The 10,650-nt window shown below is 39.7% G+C and overlaps 2 long non-coding RNA genes across 3 annotated transcripts; one reads left to right on the top strand and one right to left on the bottom strand.

Moving 5' to 3' along the window:
* Nucleotides 1–687: 687 nt before the first annotated feature.
* LOC135256103 (uncharacterized) lies at nucleotides 688–6,144 on the bottom strand. The gene is made up of 4 exons (XR_010330375.1): nucleotides 6,069–6,144; nucleotides 2,344–2,513; nucleotides 1,077–1,171; nucleotides 688–850 (listed from the first exon to the last, which is right to left on the bottom strand). It is a non-coding gene; the product is annotated as an uncharacterized LOC135256103 (long non-coding RNA).
* A 1,916-nt stretch (nucleotides 6,145–8,060) lies between these two features.
* LOC135256102 (uncharacterized) lies at nucleotides 8,061–10,069 on the top strand. 2 transcript variants are annotated; one of them, XR_010330374.1, is made up of 3 exons: nucleotides 8,061–8,139; nucleotides 8,635–8,666; nucleotides 8,919–10,069. It is a non-coding gene; the product is annotated as an uncharacterized LOC135256102 (long non-coding RNA). The 2 variants fall into 2 exon arrangements; XR_010330373.1 differs by lacking the exon at nucleotides 8,061–8,139 and having other exon boundaries at nucleotides 8,532–8,666.
* Nucleotides 10,070–10,650: the final 581 nt, after the last annotated feature.

Below are 10,650 nucleotides of genomic sequence, written 5' to 3'. Positions count from 1 at the left end.
CCCAGCTGATCTGGGCCTGGGAGTCAGGGCCTGGTGCTGACCCTGTCCTTAGACAGGCTGAGAGAGATGTCAGTGCAGCACTCCCAGGGATCAGCAGCCTGCCAGCAGCTCTGAAAGCCGGCTGCCATTCCGGCTCTAAGTCCCCGCTGAATGGCCGGGCCCCCAAGAAAGAGAGGGGCCGAGGGAAAGGGCGGCAGGGGGTGGGGGGTGGGGGGTGGATGGTTGATTCTGCTGCTGCAAAAAACTGGTTGGTTGGAAGGGAGTAGGGGTGGGGGTTTTAAAAAAAAGGGGGGGGGGGGGTAACTCACTTTCAAAATGTATTTGACCTTTGACGTCGGGTCCGGCCTCTATCCCCGTCCCTTTGAAGGGTAACACATTTTGTGAGGGGTGCAGAACGACAGGGAGGTGTGTCTGTGGAGAGGGGGGTGTAGGTATACATATATTAATAATCTGACAACTTCATCTGCTTTTGAAGCCCGGGCATGACAGCTGCACAATAGGCCCCGCTGTAGCCACCCTCCAACATGAAATGGCTTTCCTGTTCCAACAATGTGTCGAGTATATTAAGACATAACATGCCTGTGAAGCCTTGCCTTTGCAGTTGTAGTCAGTGGCAGGAAAAATACATTACACAAACATACATAAGTTTTCATTGAATCACATTCATTTTTATTATAATTAGCTTATTTAACTATTTTGTTATTGTTTTTATGATTATTAGTGTTATTGCTGATCTTTAATCAGAACTGTCTGTCACTACATCAATTCCTCTTATTCCCTTAAGTGAAAAACAGCAGAAAGGCTCAGGTGTGAGTGAGTAGTAAGGAAATGTCGGTTTCGGCATGTAAAGCTGTTCCTCCCAGAGAGGAATGAAGTTGGGATACACAGAAGGATGGTTGATCCAAGGACCAGTGACAGAGAGAGAGAGAGAGAGAGAGAGAGAGAGAGAGTTAGAGGGAGCACAGGTAATTGAAGTGTCTCCCTCCTCTGTTTCTGACCACCCCCCCCCCCCCCCCCCCCCGGCTGGCTCTGTCATCTCCCATTTCTCCCTGCAGCACAATTACGCTCCTCCTCACCTCTCCAGCAGGGCCCTGTGAACCCGCGCATCCCTCTGTCCTCCGCTCCATGTCCTCCGCTCTCATGCTGACGACAGGAATAATGTGGAGGAAAACTGTGGACCAGGAAAACAATAACTTTGGGTAAAACCTGAATAATGCACAAGACAAAAAACCAATCGTCTTTTTTTGCTCAAAATCATTTCTATGGTGCATGTTGTGCAATTGCTCCTGTACTTTGAATTTACTGAGTGGGCTTTCCTTTGCTTTGTTATTTTATTTATTTATTTATTATTATTTCCTTTTGCGGCTTGTATGTGTCTGTGTCTGAGTCTGTGTTTTGTTCTGTTTAAGGCGAAGCTGCCCTTCATACTCACTGATTCATTGACAAGACATGCAGTACCCCAAATAGAACTGCAATACCTCATTTCACTGCAGTGAAAAAAACTTTCTCATTTAGTTCTTTATAATAATAAATATAATATATATATATATATATATATATATATATATATATATATATATATATATATATATATATATGATATAATGCAATATAATTCACAGAAATTTTGTTAATTATATTGTCAGACAATATATATGTCAGTTTTTGCTGTGTATTTTATTTTATTCAGGATGAAAACGTTTCATAACTCAATAAATGTGATCTTCCTTAATGGAACCTGAATAAAAACATATTTATTTATATATCTATTTATTTGTATTTATTTTCCTTTTTGTGAATCACAGGAAAGCAGCATTTAAAAAAAGATTACATATAGTCTGAATTAATAACTGTTGGATTGGAGTAATTGTTTCAGATAACATCAGTCACGAGTGGCCTATTGAACTGGTCTGTTGAGTTTTTTCAGCACGTTGAGGCGTCTGAAAGTGAACTTGCCTGCCAACCCACACTGGCCCCACCCCCATTCTAATGAACAGTGTGGAGCCCCCCCCCCCATTGGGAGTCATTACCTGAGACAATACCATATGGTAAAATGTAAACAGCATCTGCATATTCATGTTGTAATTTGGTGTGCTTAATTAGCTCCAGCAAAGCGGCCTTCTCTTTGCTACTGAACCTCACAGCCATGCAGCAGTTATCAATGCACCATACCACCATGTCGACAAACTGCCGCGCTGCACGTTGCCCTGACAGTCTAGTGTCAGGGGTGTTTCTTCACGTGCTGTTAGCTGTCTCAAAAATCCAGATGCACGGTAGGAGAATGGAGTGCATGCATGTGCATGTGTGTGTGTGTGTGTAAAGGGTTTGGCTGGGGTGGTATACCTGTCACACTAATGACACATGGTACAGATTGTCTCCTTCATCTGCCGAATGTAACAGCTGAATTAAAAAAGGATGTTGTGAAAAACTCGTCATCTTCGTATAGCTGCATTTAGGAACTACTTTCAGACTCTTGTGTTTTTGTCTCCATCCTTTTCTCTTACTTCAGCATGCTTTAAAAAGTGAGAGACAAACAAGTAATCAGAGCACAGTGGTTGGGTATTTGTCACGGAAAATCAGAAGTCGCACAGCAGTCATGCAAACTTGTTGAAAATCGCAGAAAAATGAAAAAAAAAAAGCAGAAGAAATCATGGATTAAAAAAAACATTGATTTATTAAATTAATAGATCTCATGCATGGCAATGGGAAACAATTGAAATAACATGCGCAACTGTAGCAACAGTAACAAGTGCTTTAAGTTTTAAAAAGTGGGGAGTAACTGGCTGCTTGGAACAAATAGCCTACGAGTAAAATTCATTGATAGGCTGGTGCAATTTAATCACTTAATTCGGTCTATCACAGAAAGAAAGAGCATTTTGTTTCGCCTTTAATTTAGCAGAATGTTGTCAGAAATAGAGATTATTCAAATTGTGTCAGTAAAATGAAACACGGTTACCTGTGTCTGTTTCTACTTCTGTAAAGTTTGTTATGGCACAACATGTACATTGCCAGGTATGGTCTTTGATGGAGTGCCTGTCACTGAATGTTACCTTAACATAGGAACGAGTCAACGTTGTTGACAGGGGCCATCAAACATCTGAATGCAACAACTGACAAGGACGGGAATCTTGATCCCCGCGTATTCCGGGATCTGTAGGCCTATACATCGTCACACTTTGTTTCTCCCAGCATTTGCCAATACTGTTAAAATGCGTAGGCAAACATAAATAGCACTGTAGGTTATGTTAAGGTTGACAGTTATCCAAAACTGCTGCAAAATCACGCAAAATGCTGAAAATAGAGGAAATGGCACACATAAAGGGAAAGTCAGGGAACTGCCAAAAATGGCAGCCGTCACTTCCGTGACAAACACCCAGCCTTACTTCTAACTGTTAGGACTAGGAAATTAAATTTGAGAGGAAAGAGAGACATGACATCCTACAGCATTAAAAATTATTCAAGACAAACCCCATTGCTATGCTCCATCTTTACATACATTTAGATAACCTGGAATCTTTGCGGTTTTTTTAGTATAGAAAACGTGTCCTTCTGACCAATTCCCTGCATTGTATTTCCCTGAGTACTAATATATTTGTATGCTTTTGATATAAAAAATAAAAAAAAACATACCAGAGAGGTTTCTTTATTTATGGATTTATAATATAATGGGAGTGAAGTGCAGGCTTTGTACGTGTAATAAACCTTTTAGCTTGGTATTTTAAATGGACTAAAACTGAACAAAATAATACAATTTTTCACAGGCAGTTAAAGACTTGACAAACATTTCATGAGTGAGACATCAGCACCAACTAATGTTCACAAAGTTTTGTGTAACAAAATGAGTGAGCACTAATGCTTTTGACCTGAAAAGGATGATTGGGAGGGGGGGGGGGGTAGGAAGAAGAAAAAAAAGAAAGAATTAAAGGGGATATTTGAGGCTCAGTTAGTTCGTAACACGGCATTGCATGCGGGGGCCTCCCCGGTGTCGCGACCCACTGGCGTCTGGCTAATACATCGGGGCCCGTCGCCACATTGTTCTCAATCAATAACTAATTATTAAAGCTCTCGCTCCAACTACAATTCTCCCAAACTCCTCGTTTAGGGAAGAAAGAAAAAAGAAGGGGGGGGGTAACAGAAAAAAAATCTGGCTTTTGGGCTGAATCACCGCGCTGTCGCCACAACACCGTGCCTCAGCCTTTCAGCACACACCACGCCGTCAGAACGAATTAACGTCCCCCGCTAATTGATCTAAATCAGAACAGAAGAATGCTTGTTACTGGCGAATGCCATAATGGTATCCTCAATGTAATTGTCAGAAACAAAAAAGAGAACAGCGCACAACACACGCGGGCCCAGACAGAAAAGAAAAAAAAAAAACTAGCAAAACAGGGCTGGTGCAAAGGAGACACGCCACTAAGGGACAAAAAGCTACGTTTCAGAAATGTAATACTAATGCAATACTATACTGCCATAGTTCATTTTTTTGTAAGCAAACCTTCTTTCCACTGCAAAGGTCAGGAACACAGGTCAGGCCTGTAAAAGGGCAGCCCTGAAAATTGGGACGTAAAGGCAGGAGGAGGCTGTGCTTCTAAGGCCCGGCCCAGCCCTGGCCTGCTCCTAAGTAATGATATCAGTTGCAGGGATAGCTGATGCCTGCCCTCATTACAGGAGTTTAATTGCATTGTTGCGCAGTTTCTCCTCTCTGTTCCCCAGCCCTGTCAACTCACCACAAGAATTCCTCTGTTGCTCCACAGAAAATTAATTACTTACGTCAGCAGTCTTCTTTTACATGGGGAAAAACTACCATGCAGCATCATTATAGTGGCTCACACAGTATGTTTCTAATAGTACAGCTTTTAATGTTTCTTTCTATTAAGCCATAATGGGCACGTGAATAAAAATGAAATAAAATATGATAGGTACTATATACATATTTCGAATATCTCTGCACTAAATAATGTTAATAACACTTTACAATGGTAGGCTGACAGTTTGCCTGTTGGCACATCACCATGGGGTTCCTGCATCTTTCCAAATGTGCATAACTTCACCATTTCTGGTTCCTACAATGGCATGTGGAAGTAAATAGCTTCCTTTCATGCTGTACTCAGTATATTCAACCCATCTCGCCACTCCCTACCTCTGCCTTCTCTCCCTTTCTCTCTCAACATATGTATGTACATTTCCATGAATAGCAACCTTGGCATTTCATGAATACCAATTATTGGTTTATTCATTCCTGCAATCACTCTCCTCAATCTCAAATGTCAGATATACAATGTGTATGCTGTGGGTGATAGGCAATCCCATTAGCTAGACTCTCCTTTAGATTGTTCCACTATTTACACATTTAGAATTTACTCAGAAAGTTTTGGGGATAAAAAAGTAGTCCACCCCTTTGTGAAATGGCCAGTCATTATAGACATAGCCTAAAAGCAATCTAAAGATAGCCTACTGTAACAATAATGTAGGCTAAGTCATATCCTTTATTATATAAGGATTCTTTGTGGCCAATTAGCATTAAAGCTTCCATTTCCATTCCATTTTTTCCCCAACTTTCTCAGGAGAACATTTAAAGTTAAACTTGATTTCACAGTGTCACAGTTACGTAACCTTTAAGATATATCCCCAGGCCTGTCTTATCCCAATGCGTTTTTTCATTTTCTTTTTGGCATGCCGTACTATCACCTTGTAACGCATGATGCTAAGCATGCGTAACTAGTCGGTTATCATTTTATCCAGCTGGCTAAAGCATTGTAAGCTAAGTAGTTAGCAAAAGCAGAGCACTGTCAGCAAGTTAGCTAAAGCAAGTGAACTCTGGAAAGGCCTGTATGGAATTTCTGGCTAAAGCATTGTAAGCTAAGTGGTTAGCTAAAGCAAATTAACTGTAGAAAGGCCTGTAGCTATGGTAGACTTAGTGCAAAGGTTAAGCTGTTAGTGCAGTTTACTGCTAATCTTACAAACAGCGCAACCAAATCTTCACAGTGCGCTCAAACCATGAACATTACACAAGTATGACATTTCCGCGATACGAACTGATACAACTTTAACGTGACTTTATCACTCACAAGTTAGTAGCCAGCTACACAGCTACAGAGCCTCCTTATTAGCTAGCTTCATAGCTAATACAGCTAGTGAATGAGCATACAAGTAAAATGCAAGACAATGTACTGACGTTTAAATCATGTGATATCATTTTATTTATGACCGGAAGAGGAAGGCAACCATTATTGCAACCGGGACCAGGTTTTGCAGTGCCAGTGCGACATCAACGGTCACACCAGCTAGCAGAGATTTATTTTTTGTTAGACTGAATTGGCACACTTTTGTATTTCCAGGCACACAGGTATGAGACCAAGGATTATCCATGACTAGGTGTGCTGTTATTTGATTTTAATGCACAACCCAGAGGCAAAGAACCACCCGATGCGAAGTGAAGTTAAAATCTTTTAACCACTTATCGTCAGGTTGCCCACAGACGGACGATTTCTCGCTATTTTCGTATAATAATGTGTGCCTGCGTTGTTCCATGTCTGTTTACCCGATAAATAAACAGCTTGAAACAAAGCACCACTTGTCACCAACACATACATATATGAATTATAATGTCAGCTAAGCTTTTTTTTCCTAGTTGGAAAACTAGAAGACCACCGCACGGCTAGCCTACCCATCGACGGACACCCCCATTCCAAGCTTGCGAGAGTAGGCTGTCAACTTTACTGATATCGTCGCCAGTGCCAAAATGTTTTATTCACTCAGACAGGGTGATGTTTATTGAACACTTCGTAATATGCCCATATATGTTTGGATGGACATGAAATTTCACACAAAGGTAGTTTAATTACCCTAAATACGGAACTACTTTTTTTGCTCACGTCCAAAATTTTCAATGAAAAGGGTACAAGGGAGCGTGTCCGGGTTTAGCCAAGTCTCCGACTATGGGCAACCTGATGATACCTGAATAACAGTATCCCATTCATACCATAGTAACACGCCAACAATTAAAACAAGAGCATTTTTGTTAAAGGTGCCATTTCCCTGGAAACACATGAGGGTCAGGCTCAGACTAGTATCTAAAAAACATAAGTTTACAATGTTATGGAAATGCTAATGAATGATTCTAGCAAGTAGCTCAAATCATAGATAAGCAAACCAAACACTTTTTCTTGTCCCTCCTCATAGCCAAATAGAAAGCCAGTGTTATGCTAGGTTCACTGTCCCTTGTGTAACTTAGACTCAGTTTGAACCTGGGTGAAAATGGTGTCAGAATGTTTTCTGTCATGGATAGCAAGCTAGCCATCTGATCCATTTGCTTCAAAACTATAGCTTTATTTTCATAGTAAAGTCGTAACGAACATAGCCTAACAACATAGGCTAGCACTTTGTGAATGCTTACTATATTAAATACAATATTGCACATATTTACACTAAACTGCTTAGCTAGCTTAATGTTGATGTAACAACGATGTTCAATTTAAAACTAGTGTTCTTTATTGGTCATTTCAACTTTTACAATCACAAGTTCGTACTGTTTTTCAGCTAGCTAGTATAGTGCACATGCAATTCCCTGCATATTTCAAATATTGCTCATGCTAGCTACCTAGTTAGCCATCAGCTAAATGAGCCACAACAAGGTAGGCTACAAGGGAAGTTTTACAGCTCATAAGGAAAAGAAACTACACTACGTTTTACCGAATATTAACATTGCCTTGACATTGCAATCTATTTACCTTCACCTGTGATTAACGCATCTGGGGACTGTTCATTTTCTAAACCCACTGATGAAGAAAATGAGATCACATTCTGACAAGAAAGGCTGAGCAATCTCACTCACAAATCCTTAGAAAGTAACTTGTTAATCACCCTGAATTTAATTACAGTGATATCATTGCAGACTCATCATTGCTAAGATCGAAATGCAAGCAAGAAGAGCTTCTAAAATGGGTGGGCTCTTCTTGTTTCATTAAAGCCCTGATCCACTTTGAATGTTTAGGCGACATGTTATTATTTATATTATTATATTAGGCCCAATGTACTCAACTACATTGTGCCTATAAGCAGGTGGCTCCTCTGCTGTGACCATGTGCTTACTGCTGTTGTCCATTTTCAGTTGGATTTGACTCACTGCAGATTCTTATGGTATGCAATATTATTTTGCTGCTCTTCCTATTGTTGAGCTGCTCCTCTATCGCGTGGTTGTCTCATCGAGATGTGAGCTGTTTGGCTACATATAATCTGTAACTTAGGCCTAAACCTCACTTATTTTTTTCTGTACTATCTTTTTTTTGTTTGTTTGTGGGGGGGCAATCTTGAAAATATTATAAAATAACCATGCTAAGGCATATCTATGATGCACTTCCAATCTATGTTTTTACTTAGTTTCTCCAAATTCCTGCACCTTTTACCTGTATATTATTCTAAAATGTGTTCAGGACATTTCTGGGTGTGGCACTCTTCTGTGTGGGGAGGGGTAGGCGTGGCTTCAGAGCCTCTGTTTGGGATCAGATTCCAGCAGGGCTTGTTGCTTGTCAGCTGCTGCAGTGATGGATGCTAAGAAGCTTATATACAGCAAAGCAAAAATACAAGCTGACATGGCTCTTTCAATAACTAGAGTCAACCTTGGAATTTCCTCAGTGGCGTCAACTGGCCTGTGTTCTAATGGACCTGTAAGTAACTTCCTTTTACCTAACTAGTTATGTTAGGCAGCTTGATGTCCGAGGTTCGGGAGCTTTTGTATTGAATTCTGTTCTCCTGTCAAGGTGTCTTCCTCCCTGTGTGAACTGCTGTTACTGCTTACAGTATAGTTGCAACTTAGCTAGCTTGGTCATTTGCCAGCATTTATTTGGAATCATTCATGTCGCTAAAAATGCGATTTTCAATATCTCTGACTACCTTACCTCTTTGCATTTTGCTTGTAGTGCTGGAGGGTGCGACCTCAACGAAGGTGTGGGTGGGGTTGAGGACGAAGGAGGAGACAAACACAGAATTTGGAAGGGCCGCAACAAACCTGTATAGTACACATTTAATCCAGGCCTGGATATCACTCATGTATCATTATCAGTAATACACTACTGTTATTTTAAAACGTGCTTTAATCAATCAAACTTATTACTGCAGTAAAATGGCGCAGTTTCTTTGGGGTCCATAAAAATAATAAATATATAAAAATCTCTTTAATATGTATTCATATGTAAATGAATCGTTATAGAAAGCACAGTAATTACCAAACACTTCATTAACACCTTTTAGGTGTGTACCTGTTCCTGCGCAAGCCATGTTAATTAGGAATTAGTGTGGGACTCATTTGTAGATTCAACAGAAATGCAAAGCACAATGATGAAGATCGCACTTATTAGTCTTGAATTGTTGACACTTATTGCACAATTATAACCAACAATTTAAAGGTGCTAATTCTAATTTATAATGAATACTGAACACTGAGCATTTTTAATGTATCCTTCATACCAGAATAACAAGTAAGACAAGCATTTTCATTCTGCAATAATTATATAAAATATTTTTGTTGGCTGCTGTTTAAAAAAACACTTCTGTTGTAGACTGTCAGGGAAATTTGGGAACAAATTTACCCCAGTGTTCTTCCCAAATTGAAGGTATGAACCAATTTTTTTTAATTAGCAAAGGTCTCATTGAAATGCAACTGTGCGAGTGTCATGGTTGGGTGCTTTTATGTATGCACTTGGAAATGTTAAGTTTAAGGCTGGAAATTGGAAGGGTCTACAGTCTTATTAAAGTGCGAGCAGGAGCTTTTGTTTAAGTAATCCACTTTCTTCATTTCAGAGTGGAATAAGTATTTTACTTCAGAGCACCTTTGTTGTAAAGCTCTAGATGGTGGTGCCCATGGTACTCATATGTTGTTTTTTTGTTGTTGTTTTTTTTTTATTTAAATTTTTGTATAATGTAGAGTACATCATTTAAACTAATATTAAAAATGCAAGGAACAAATGTAAATGTGACCGAGAGAGGCCTTTCATAACTTCTGAATGAAGTGTTTCACCACGTTTACATATTTGAATGTCTGCTGATTCTGGTAGTAAAATGTTTCAAATGATGCTGTGATAAACCAAATTGCATTTTTACAGAATTACGATTATTGAACGGGAAATTAAGTCAGCCTCGTGAAGCCCAATGGATCACAGAGACAACCTCAAAACAATGTGGGGAGAGACTGTCCCCTACTCCCCTTAGCATCTCACAACACATGCAAAAAAGCAAAAATATTCCCACATTTTCTTTTTTTGTGTGCAAAACTTTCTATATTGCATGAGGACAAATTCACGGTACCACGGCACTATACCTTAATCAAACATATGTCAGCTTTTATATTTCACAAGCCCATGGGTAAATAAAACTGCTGTGTGCCACTACAGTCCCAAAAACTACCCTCTCAATAACTTGGACACCTCAGCTCCACTACATCTGAGCCACAGGCTTTGGGCTTTGAGACTCAATGGGATATCATATCGGTAAAAAAAGTAAATAAATAAAAATCCGAGCTGTAGAAGTGCATTTATTTTACCCTGGTAATAATTATACTTCTCAAATTTCATTTATACAGAACCTTTCATTTCAGGATCTCTTTATGCTAAAGAGGGTTTTAAATAACACACTGACTGCAATGGAACTGCAAAG

The sequence above is a fragment of the Anguilla rostrata genome, chromosome 5, assembly GCF_018555375.3.
Source record: "Anguilla rostrata isolate EN2019 chromosome 5, ASM1855537v3, whole genome shotgun sequence".
NCBI lineage: Eukaryota > Metazoa > Chordata > Actinopteri > Anguilliformes > Anguillidae > Anguilla > Anguilla rostrata.
This window is presented reverse-complemented; position numbering and strand designations above follow the sequence as displayed.